Source organism: Anomaloglossus baeobatrachus, chromosome 1, assembly GCF_048569485.1.
Source record: "Anomaloglossus baeobatrachus isolate aAnoBae1 chromosome 1, aAnoBae1.hap1, whole genome shotgun sequence".
Classification (NCBI taxonomy): Eukaryota; Metazoa; Chordata; class Amphibia; order Anura; family Aromobatidae; genus Anomaloglossus; species Anomaloglossus baeobatrachus.
This window is the reverse complement of record NC_134353.1, coordinates 153,852,211-153,864,333: the sequence shown is the minus strand read 5'-3', so window position 1 is coordinate 153,864,333 and position 12,123 is coordinate 153,852,211. Positions and strand designations below refer to the sequence as shown.

The window sequence follows — 12,123 nt, the reverse complement described above, 5'->3', positions numbered from 1 at the left end:
TATCTATGTGAGCTGTGGGGGAGGCCTCACATGCACATGTTAACTGGGATCTGAGAGTAGCTGTGAGGGGCCAGGGCAAGACTAGGTCTCCCAGGATTGTGGCCTGGACTGTTGGGAGATACAAGAGGATGACGTGCAAGGAAAAGAAACTGTCTTTTGATGAAACTGAGATGTGCCTGTAACTTTTTATAGAAAGTGATATATGTACATGAAGCACCATGTTTACTATCTGATGTATATGGTTGTTTCCAAGTTGACGTTCAGTAAAAGATATATTTTTGGACTTTAATCTCTTTTGATTCAGTGTGAACTATCTGGTCCTAACCTGCCGTATCCAATGGCAACAGTCAGTCTGTGGATACGTATCACCCAGGTAAAGATCACCACAGAGCACACACACCCAGCCAGGACCTTCATTTTTATCCAGCGTGCAGGGCATAGGAGACGAGTACCTCGCCCACAGCTACCAGCGACGGCCACGTTTCACTAGTCTGCCCATATACAGTTGTGCTCAAAAGTTTACATACCCCGGCAGATTTTTTGCTTTCTTGGCCTTTTTGTCCGAGAATATGAATGATGGCACAAAATCTTTTTTCCACTCGTGGTTAGTGGTTGGGTGAAGCCATTCATTGTCAAACTACTATGTTTTCTCTTTTTAAATTATAATGACAACCAAAAACGTCCAAATGACAACAAAAGTTCTCATATCCTAGTGATTTTGGCCTGATAACATGCACAGAAGTTGATACAAATGGCTTCTTATCTCCACACACTTGGAATATCCAAAATTCGATCTGTGACGCCCTGGACTATTCAGGTCATCTCAGGGTTCTGCACAATCTTTCTCTCCACCGTGAAGGGCTCAACCCCCCATGGTTCTGGGAACCCAACCTGCAGTGCCGGCTCCATCAGCATTCACAAAGCCTAGATACACCTTGCACCACACCCTATCAGGCACACCAGTGGGCTGCTGAAGTTGGAATAGGGAAGCCCACCTAGGGGTCAGGCAGGGAGGTGGGAGGTGTCAAGTCAGTTCAGTGGAAATGAGACTAGGTCGCAGACGGTGGTCTGGACCTAGAGGAGTCGGACCCCGGTCGCAGGGGATTGAGGCTAGGTGCCTGGGACCTGTCTTGGAGGACAGTCAGCAGCCTGAGCCTAATCACCTGTCCGGGACCGAAGGCATGATGAGGTACACAGACCCTAGGTTGGGGAGAAGCTTCAAGCAACCCGGCAATTAACCTGCGGACGACAGGGCCTCTATGGACTGTTCCCAAGAAGCTCAGAGATCACCCTCCGGGGTCCCGGGCCCTTTCCCTACCCTTAGAGGGTAACATCATCTAGCTGCCCCACTCCATCACCCCTGGTACTCACAGCGGCAGCAGCGGTACTCCCTATTGCCGCACACCACGGGTGGCATCACAAACTATATATCTCCCCTGTAAATACGCTCCTTCTTTTTTCGGGTGTGACCCTTTAGCCCTCGGGTCCGGAGAGCCTCGAGCCACGAGCAGTGACGTCCGGATCTGAGCGGTTCGGCCGCTGCCGGGGCGGTACAGATCAGATAGACATGAAGGACAGCAATGTGACCCTCTTCGTACCTCCGCATCATTTGTATCTCTAGTATTAGATCATACAGGCAAGGTGGACAGCAATGCAATCAGCCACTTCTTACCTCAGACCTCCTGGTAACTACAGTATTAAATCAGATAGATAGGGAGGGCAGCAGTGTGAGAAGTCTCTTCTTAGCTGAGAACTCCTGGTATTTCCACTATTAGAGCAGAGAGGGTGGACAACAGTGTGAGCAGCTTTTTCTTACCTCAGCAACACTGATCTCTCCAGTATTAGATCAGATAGAACTTGTCAAACGTGGCTCACTGCTGTAATAAAGATGATGGTCCAATCCGTCTTGTGAATGAACAAGTGCTTTACTTACGCGTTTTGAAAGCACTTTTCCATTCACAAGACAGATTGAACTATCATCTCAATTTCAGCAGCACAGATTGAGGCATGTTTGCCAAGTTCCTATCTGTTTCTTCAGCCTTAGCGCTTGTAGTCCTTGCGGCAGCTGATATTTGTTTTCATACTGGTTGTGCTTCACACAACCATACAAGGTGAGCAACTTGTTTTCTTCACCTCTCTCCTTTATATTGGGTAAGCCCCTATTTGCGCTTTTTTTCTCCAGTTTTATATACCATAGCAGTATGAGCAGGTTCTTCTTAACTCAATACTCTTGGTATCTCCAATACTGGATCAGATAGAGAGGGAGGGCAGCAGTGTGAGCAGCCTCTTCTCACCTCAGAACCCCTGAAATCTTAAATATTAGATGAGATAGACCAGGTAGACAGTAGTGCCTCAGCAGCCCTGCTATCTCCATTATTAGATCAGGATATCAACCTGGAATACATATTTCTACACATGAAGAGAGGGAGCACCTGTCTTATTAATATTTTAGGACCGGTTTGTATCAGTGTAAGAACACTAGACCCAATTTAAATGAATAAAGATTTTCTCCCCAGATAAAACAGTTGTGAGATGCAAATTAAAATTATTTATTTTATTCACTTACATAGTGCCATTAGTTCCATATCACATTACAGACATGATCATCCCTGTCCCCATCGGGGCTCACAATCTAAAATCAATCTATCAATATGTTTTTGTAGTGTGGGACAAAACTGGAGAACACAGAGAAAAAACATGAAAACACAGGGAGAACATACAAACTCCTTGCAGTTGTTGTTCCTAGCAATTTATAATACATTTTCTTTAGTTATTTACTTTCTATCTCCTATTAAAGAAGCGCTCTTATCAAAGTTTGTATCCTCTTAATACAATGGGTACAGAAAGTATTCAGACCCCTTTAAATTTTTCACTCAGTTTCATGGCAACCATGTGGTAAATTCAAAAAAGTTCTTTTTTTTTCTGATTACTGCACACTCTGCACCCCATCTTGACAAAAAAAAACCCAGAAATGTAGAAGTTTTTGCAAATTTATTAAACAAGAAAAAATGAAATATCACATGGTCATAAATATTCAGACCCTTTGCTCAGTATTGAGTAGCAGCACCTTTTGAGCTAGTACAGCCATGAGTCTTCTTGGCAATGATGCAACAAGTTTTTCACCCCTGGATTTGGGGATCCTCTGCCATTCTTCTTTGCAGATCCTCTCCAGTTCCATCAGGTTGGATGGTGAACGTTAGTGGACAGTCATTTTCAGGTCTCTGCAGAGATGCTCAATTGGGTTTAGGTCAGGGCTCTTGCTGGGCCAGTCAAGAATGGTCATAGAGTTGTTCTGAAGCCACTCCTTTGTTATTTTAGCTGTGTCCTTATGGTCATTGTCGTGTTGGAAGATGACCCTTCGACCAAGTCTGAGGTCCAGAGCACTCTGGAAGAGGTTTTCTTCCAGGACATCTCTGTACTTGGCTGCATTCATCTTTCCTTCAATTGCAACCAGTCATCCTGTCCCTGCAGCTAAGAAACACCCCCATAGCATGATGCTACCACCACCATGTTTCACTGTTGGTATTGTATTTGGCAGGTGATGAGCAGTGCCTGGTTTTCTCCAAACACACCGCTTAGAATTATTACCAAAAAGTTCTATCTTTGTCTCATCAGACCAGAGAATCTTATTTCTCATAGTCTGGGAGTCCGTCATGTGTTTTTTTGCAAACTCTATGCGGGCTTTCATATGTCTTGCACTGAGGGGAGGCTTCTGTTGGGCCACTCTGCCATAAAGGCCCAAATGGTGGAGGGCTGCAGTGATAGTTGACTTTGGAAATTTCTCCCATCTCCCTACTGCATCTCTGGAGCTCAGCCACAGTGATCTTGGGGTTCTTCTTTACCTGTCTCACCAAGGCTCTATTCCCACGATTGCTCAGTTTGGCTGGACGGACAGGTCTAGGAAAAGTTCTGGTGGTCCTAAACTTCTTCCATTTAAGGATTTTGGAGACCACTGTGCTTTTAGGAGCCTCAAGTACGGCAGAAATTCTTTTGTGACCTTGGCCAGATCTTGGCCTTGCCACAATTCTGTCTCTGAGCTCCTTGGGCAGTTCCTTTGACCTCATGATTCTCATTTGGTCTGACATGCACTGTGAGCTGTGAGGTCTTATATAGACAGTTGTGCGCCTTTCCAAATCAAGTCCTATCAGTTTAAATAAACACAGCTGGACTCCTATGCAGGAGTAGAACCATCTCAAGGAAAATCACAAGGAAATGGACAGCATATGACTTAAATATGGGTGTCTGAGCAAAGGGTCTGAATACTTATGATCATGTGATATTTCAGTTTTTCTTGTTTAATAAGTTTGCAAAAATTTCTACATTTGTTTTTTTTCTGTCAAGATGGGGTGCAGAGGGTACAGTAATGAGAAAAAAGAACTTTTTTGAATTTACCAAATGGCTGCAATGAAACAAAGTGAAAAATTTAAAGAGGTCTGAATACTTTCCGTACCCACTGTATATCTCAGTAATGTTATATAGCATTGTGTACTTGCAATTGTTCATTATTCCTTTGTACCTAGTAGATTCTTCTCTTTTTCATTAGGTCTATGACATCATGGGATAAAATCAGACTAGCTGAATCTTTCTAAGTTCTATCTAGATATAGGAAGTCTCTTGTCCTGGCATGAGTCATCCCACTCTTCATATTCTGACCTAGCTGCTCTCTCCTCCCCCATGCCAGGGACTTTCCGATGATGACTCATGCAGGTAAAAGAGACTTCCTGTTTCTACATAGCGCCTAGAAGGATTCAGCTGGTCTGTTTTCAATTACTTGATGTAACCTAATGGAAAATAGTTTTAACTGGGTAAAAGCAATTGTAAGTAGGCTATGCTATATAATACGATGACTGCAATGTATTAAGGGATATAAATATTGATGGTAGTGCATTAAGTAAGTTATTTTGCCAGATCATACTTGGGGTCATTGTATCATCATTAGGAAGGGCCAGGGGATGCAAATATATCAGTTTTATAAAAACCCAGCCTCCTCTAACATTGTGCTAAAAAACAGCAGCCATGAGTTCTTCTAAGCAGCTGCCTAGCACTCTGAAAATGAAAATGGTGGAGTCCCACAAAGCAGGAGAAGGCTATAAGAAGATAGCAAAGCGTTTTCAAGTTGCCCTTTCCTCAGTTCAAAATGTAATTAAGAAGTAGAAGTTACCGGGAACAGTGGAGGTCAAAATAAGCTTTGGAAGACCAAGCAAAATTTCTGTATGAACTGCTCGTAGAATTGCTAGGGAGGCAAATCAGATCCCCCTACTTGACTACAAAAAAGCTTTAGGAAGATTTAGCAGACTCTGGCGTTGTGGTACATCGTTCTACTGTTCAGAGACACCTGCACAAATATGGCCTTCATGGAAGAGTCATCAGAAGAAAACCTCTTCTGCATCCTCAACATAAAATTCAGCATCAAAAGTATGCAAATCTAAACAAGCCTGATGCATTTTGGTAACAAGTCTCGTGGGCCAATGAGGTTAAAATAGAACTCTTTAGCCACAATGATCAAAGGAATGTGTGGAAAAAAATAGGCACAGAAAAATAATACATTGCCAACCATTAAAGGGAACCTGTCACTAGAATTTTCGCTATTAAACTAAAAGAATCCCCTTCTGCAGCTCCTGGGCTACATTCTAGAAAGGTTCCTCTTGCTACTGGCCCCCCTTTAAGAACTAAATAAACACTTTATAAAATCTTACCTTTTGGTATGCTAATGAGCTTTTCTGGCCACGGGGGCAGGCTGTATTGCGTCCGTTATTCCCTCTCCTGCCGCTGTTCGCCGTCCCCCAGTGTTGATTGACACATAGATGAGGCCGCCGCCCACATTTTCCACAGTGCTCCTGAAGTCTCGCGCATGCCCAGTGGCACTATCGTGGGACTGAGCACTGTTCAAATCGCCAGCGCCGGTGATCCTATTGCACAGGCGCGAGATTATGGGCGGGTATTTGGATGACGCTGGTGATGACAATGTCATCACCAGCATCATCCAAGTACCCGCCCATAATCTCACGCATGCGCAGTGGCACTATCGCTGGACAGCACTTTCCAAATCGCCAGCGCCGGTGATCTTATTGCGCATGCGCGAGATTATGGGCGGCTACTTGGATGACAATATCATCACCAGCGTCAACCATGGAGCTGTCCATAATCTCGCGCCTGCGCAATAAGATCACCGGCGCTGGCGATTTGAACAGTGCTCAGTCCCGCGATAGTGCCACTGGGCATGCACGAGACTTCCGAAGCACTGTGGAAGATGTGGGCGGCGGTCTCAACGATGTCTCAATCAACACTGGGGGACGGCGAACAGCGCGGCAGGAGAGGGACTAACGAACGCAATACAGCCCGCCCCCGTGGCCAGGAAAGCTCCTTAGCATACCAAAAGGTAAGATTTTATAAAGTGTTTATTTAGGTCTGAAAGGGGGCCAGTAGCAAGAGGAACCTTTCTAGAATGCAGCCCAGGAGCTGCAGAAGGGGATTCTTTTAGTTTCATAGCGAAAATTCTAGTGACAGGTTCCCTTTAATCATGGTGGTGGATCAATCATGCTTTGAGGTGGTGTTGCAGCTAATGGCACGAGGAACATTTCAGGGGTAGAGGGAAGAATGGATTCAATGAAATTTCAACAAATTCTTAATGCAAACATAACACTAACTGTAAAAAAGCTGAAGTTGAAAAGAGGATGGCTTCTACAAATGGATAATGATCCTAGACACATGTCAAAATGCACAATTGACGACCTCAAAAGGTGTTAGCTGAAGGTTCTACAATGACCCTCACAGTCCACTAATCTTAACATCATTGAAAATCTGTGTCTAGACCTCAAAAGAGCAGTGCATGCAAGACGACCCAAGAATCTCACCGAACTGGAAGACTATTCCAAGGAAGAATGGATGAAAACCCCTCAAGCAAGAATTGAAAGACTCTTGGCCTGGCTACAAAAGGCGTCCACAAGCTGTGATACATGCCAAAGGGGATGCTACTAGGTACTAACCATGCCAGTTGCCCAATCTTTTGAATCAGGCCATTTTTCCTTTTTTTGTTAGTTTTAAAATGAAAAAGATGAAAATAAATATATTTTTTTGCCTAAAATACAAAGGAAATGTAGAATCTTTAACTTTATGCCTTTTAGAGATAATTTCATCTTCATCTTGCTTAACTGTTCACAGTAACAGTAATTTTGACCAGAGGTGCCCACATTTTTACATGCCACCATATTTCACACAAAAGTACTTTAACCCACCTCTAGGAGACAGAATACATCTCTTCCCTCAACAGTACGATGGCTTCATTGTCCTATGGAGACTAAAGTTGCGTGTTATCATTTGAATACATGAACTTTGGATCTTCAGGTATTTGGAAATTGCTCCCAAAGATACACCACGCTTGTTGAGGTCCACCATTCTTTTTATGTTGCATTGGATCATTTTTTATTTTCCCATGACGTCAATCAAATCGACACATAGGCCTTGAAGATAAGCCATGAAATACTGCCACATGTACAACTCCAATTAACTAAAATTATGACAATTAGAAGCTTTTAAGGCTACATTTACATGTTGCATACACGGTGCCTGTTGTTGGCTGTGATGATGGTGAAACTGCAACATTTTTTGAAAATTGCAACAAAAAGGAAACAATTCTGCTTGTGTCAAAAAATGCATCGGGAACGCATTGTGAGGTCTAAGGCCATTTTGATATAGTAAATTATAAATACAATGAAATTAATAAATATCCAAACGATAATGATTAGCACTCAAACCCAATGTTCCTATAATTCTGCAGCTAGATTTTCTTTTTTTAATTTGCCTAGGGTCAGACTAAAAAACCTAGAAATAATTCCTATATATATAATCAGCGCTGAATTAAGGGTTAATTATTAATTTTAATTATTTATTTCTATCCTTATTCCAGTATTGGAAAACTTGCGATAAAAATCTACAAAAGATCACATAAATACACATAGACAACAGTATATAAACTCTAGAAAAATTATTCCTCTAAAAAGTGTGTGGATTTTGCTCAGTCTATTATTTTGCGGTGAAGGCTTAATTGTCCGATCCATGTTAGGGGTACTTTGCACGCTGCGACATCGCTAGCCGATTGTAGCGATGCCGAGCGCGATAGTCCCCGCCCCTGTCGCAGATGCGATATCTTGTGATAGCTGCCGTAGCGAACATTATCGCTACGGCAGCTTCACACGCACTTACCTGCCCTGCGACGTCCCTCTGGCCGGCGACCCGCCTCCTTCCTGAGGGAGCGGGTCGTGCGGCGTCACAGCGACGTCACACGGCAGGCGGCCAATAGAAGCGGAGGGGCGGAGATGAGCTGGACGTAAACATCCCGCCCACCTCCTTCCTTCCGTATTGTAGGCGGGATGCAGGTAAGGAGATGTTCCTCGCTCCTGCGGCTTCATACACAGCGATGTGTGCTGCCACAGGAGCGAGGAACAACATCGTACCTGTCGCTGCAGAGAAATTATGGAAATGACCGACACTACACAGATCACCGATTTTCGACGCTTTTGCGATCGTTTATCGGTGCTTCTAGGCTTTACACGTTGCGAGGTCGTTACCGGCGCCGAATGTGCGTCACTTTTGACACATTTGACCCCGACGAGATCGCAGTAGCGATGTCGCAATGTGCAAAGTACCCCTTAGACTTCTAAACTTCTAATATAGGAATTATTTCTAGGTTTTAAAAATACAATGATTAGTTAACAAATGTTTGTTGTAAGTATCACGAAGAAAGTAGATATTAGAAACAACTTCCTAAAACAAGAGTTTGTTGACCTAGAAGAGTTTTAATGACTTGAACCTATTTATATGTAAACTTAGGACTTCAACAGTAGACTCTATGTGAACTCCATAGAAAGAAGAAAAAAATGGACCTGTTCACGGCTCCATGGTAGTAAAAATTGTGTAGCCAGAGCATCTACAGCATTACAGATTTTGTCCAGTAGATGGAGACCTAATACCTTTATATGATAAGCATTCTGCAGCATTATTGTTGCTGGGAAATACATGTGCCCTATGTGAAAACATTTGATATCTCAATATATATATATATATATATATATATATATATATATATATATATATATGTGCCACTTTGAATCAATGTTATCTTAAATTTGCACATTCATAATCAAAACACAATGATCTCACAATACAAGGATAGTAAACATAGTGATGGTATATTATTATAGCTTAAAAAGTGCATTGTGTTCAAAGGAGCAACTTGAATGTTCAAGGCCCCAACAAAAATATGTTCAGGAGCCTCGATTTTGCATGGAAATTAAAAGGAGGGTATCATACAAATTTAGAAAATAAATCAGGATACACTAAAGCATCTTGTTTATTGATACACATGAAAATGTAAACTGTGATGATACTGTCCATTGATAATCCCTATAGTTATATCACCAAATCTACATAATGCAAAGAGTTATAATAAACTGTGATGTCACAGGTAATAAACCCTGATGTCACAGTACAGGGATAATAATCACAGTGATGTCACAGTACAGGGATAATAATCACAGTGATGTCACAGTACAGGGATAATAATCACAGTGATGTCATAGGTACACCGACAATAAACCCTGATGTCACTGGTCCGGGACAATGATCAGTGTTGTCACATTGAAGAGTTAAGAACAGTGATCTCACAAGTATAGGGATAATAAAGACATGTCACATTACTAGAATAATAATCACAGTGATGTCATATTGCAGAGATAATAAGAAAAGTGATGTCAGAGTGCAGGGGTAACAAAGACTGATGTCACAGTACGGGGATAATAATCACAGTGATGTTACATTGCAGAGATAATAGGAAAAGTGATGTCACTGAGAAGGGATAAAAAGTAATAAACCCTTATTTTAATCATATGGTAGAATGAAGTAAGTCCAGCTTACGAACTATTGATGACATGCTGCCCACGTTGAAATTTAGAGCTTTATTGTTCGAAATATAAAGTTTACACCAATATATAAAATAAAATCAGCACAAAAGTTAGGCTGTATAAAAAAAAAATTATAGGACACAAAACAGTGGAAATCTGATCAGCACACCCACAACTCAGCTGATATTTGGTGCAAAGGTCATTGAAGGTTCACAGTGTATGTGCACCTTGCCCTCCTTGTAGTGGCCAATCTTTGGTGCTGCTACCCAGCACTCATTCACTTTAGTGGCTTTTTACACTGAATATCCAGAGGCTGCAGCACAAGGTATCAGTTGAACACTTGTAACTTGGCACGGAGGCGTTAGTCGGCACCCCAGCATGCTATAGGAAAGGGGTTGCTGTGTGTGATGTGATGATGTGATTACCGTGAACACCTTCACCTTTGGACCCATGTGGTTTTGATCCTCCTTCAGTTCCTTCATCTTCAGGATAAAGACACCAGACAAGCTGCTAGAAGCAGGCACACTTGGCAGACTACTTGTGTAGTAGGCAGCATATTTCACTTTTTCGTCTATATCAAACAGAGGCACACTCTTAAGGGTTTCTAGTAACTGCATTCTACTTGTGTACAGTGAACAAATTTAGGGCACCTTCTATTTCTGAGTGCGGGACCACACAGGTCAATGTGTAACGCTTTGGCTCCCGCACCCAAACAATTGACTGTGATTCCTTATGAAGGCCTCTCCAAGAGCCGATACCTTCTTCCTGTGTTTCTGGCTAGGCAGATCCTTTCTCTTACAAGGTCCTTTTCACAACAGGGCAACACTGGAGTCGCTCCTCTTGAAAATTGCTCTCAAACAGGTTACACCCACTTGGTTTCGTGATAAATTTTTGCCACCACTAACATTTGTTTTGGTTCCTGTTCCCTTGTACTCTCCAACAACTCACTACACTTGTGTTCTCCTATCAGGTGTTCTTGTAAGGGTCAACAGCAGAAACTGCCTCATATTTCATGCCCTGTACCTCCAGGCACTCCCCTGGCTGGCTAAGTGTTAACCCTATCACTTTCGTTTACAAACTGCTACAGCTCTCGGGAATCTAAACCTACCAAAAGGAAAACAGTGTGGCCGGTGGTAATGCTGTAGGCAACATAGGGGATATAAAACTATAGAGCGATTGGTGTCTTTAGGGCAGAATACAACAACCTGACCATACACACTGATAATATTGCTGACTTTTCTAAAGAATAGGTAATCAATTTTCTTTTAATTATATAAACATTGATTTTTAAAACATTAAAATTTACTGTATTAACATTTATTTATTTTGTATTACTTTTTTTTCTTTTAGCCTTATGGGGCTGTTATTTTTATTTGCTGTCTACTCATAATACTTAGACACCACAAATATGTCACCCACCCCATCTCTTATTCTTATGGCTTCCTCAGCTGTGAACTGTGCACACTACCTAGGCTGCCCAGTGCCCTGCTTTAGTTGCGGCCTGGCATCAGGTTATTTTAGCCCAGCGCTATGTACTGAGCTACAATTTCTCCCTATCACCACTTGCCAGTATATGCAGTGTTCAGTGTTAGGGGAGCAAGGAGCCCCATTATGTGAATACAGAAAAGTTTGATTTACAGCCCATGAGATTGGTAAAATTTAAGAATGTTACACTTAGACTAAAAATGTTGTTAACCCCTCTTCTAGACTGTCCCCCAATTATCTCATTACAATAAGATCATAACATATTACATAAAATCGTCACTGAATAGGGTATATTAGGTGGTCTTGTAGTTGTGCTTTAGGGTATGTGCACCAGCTAAACTGATATCTGTTTTTTGTGGTTTGAACATCCGCTGCCTATTACAGTAGCAGCATTGTGGATGTTGCACACGGCTGAGAAAATCCACTGCATATATCAGTTTATATCACGGTGTGCGCCTTGGTCTCACCCTTTAGAAGCTCTCAGATCAGTCAGTCTCCACCCCGGTTACATCATGCAGCAACTGTTAAAGAAGATGTACAGGGCAGCAATGACCATGTGTTATATGGATGATGACCACTGAAGATGCGATCGCAGTTGGCGTTTTATATTGGACTCAGTTCATCTTTTTAATCAGTCTATCTTGGTTATTTCACATTTGGATTTCTGCTCCTGACATAATCGTAGACTTATACAGCAGGAAGGAAATGCCTCTTCCATTAATGAAGTTCACCTTGGGTC

The 12,123-nt window shown here is 42.3% G+C and overlaps 1 protein-coding gene across 2 annotated transcripts in view; it reads left to right on the top strand.

Moving 5' to 3' along the window:
* The window catches only part of STOX2 (storkhead box 2), a 185,975-nt gene that overhangs the window by 139,789 nt on the left and 34,063 nt on the right, over window positions 1–12,123 (top strand). Inside the window, exon 1 of one of the 2 annotated variants that reach the window (XM_075347155.1) lies at window positions 9,842–9,897. The exons of the other annotated variant lie outside the window; for it this stretch is intronic. The gene's annotated coding sequence lies outside the window, so the exon portion shown is untranslated. Of the gene's footprint in view, window positions 1–9,841; window positions 9,898–12,123 lie in introns of those variants that run through there. 2 annotated transcript variants of the gene reach the window in all.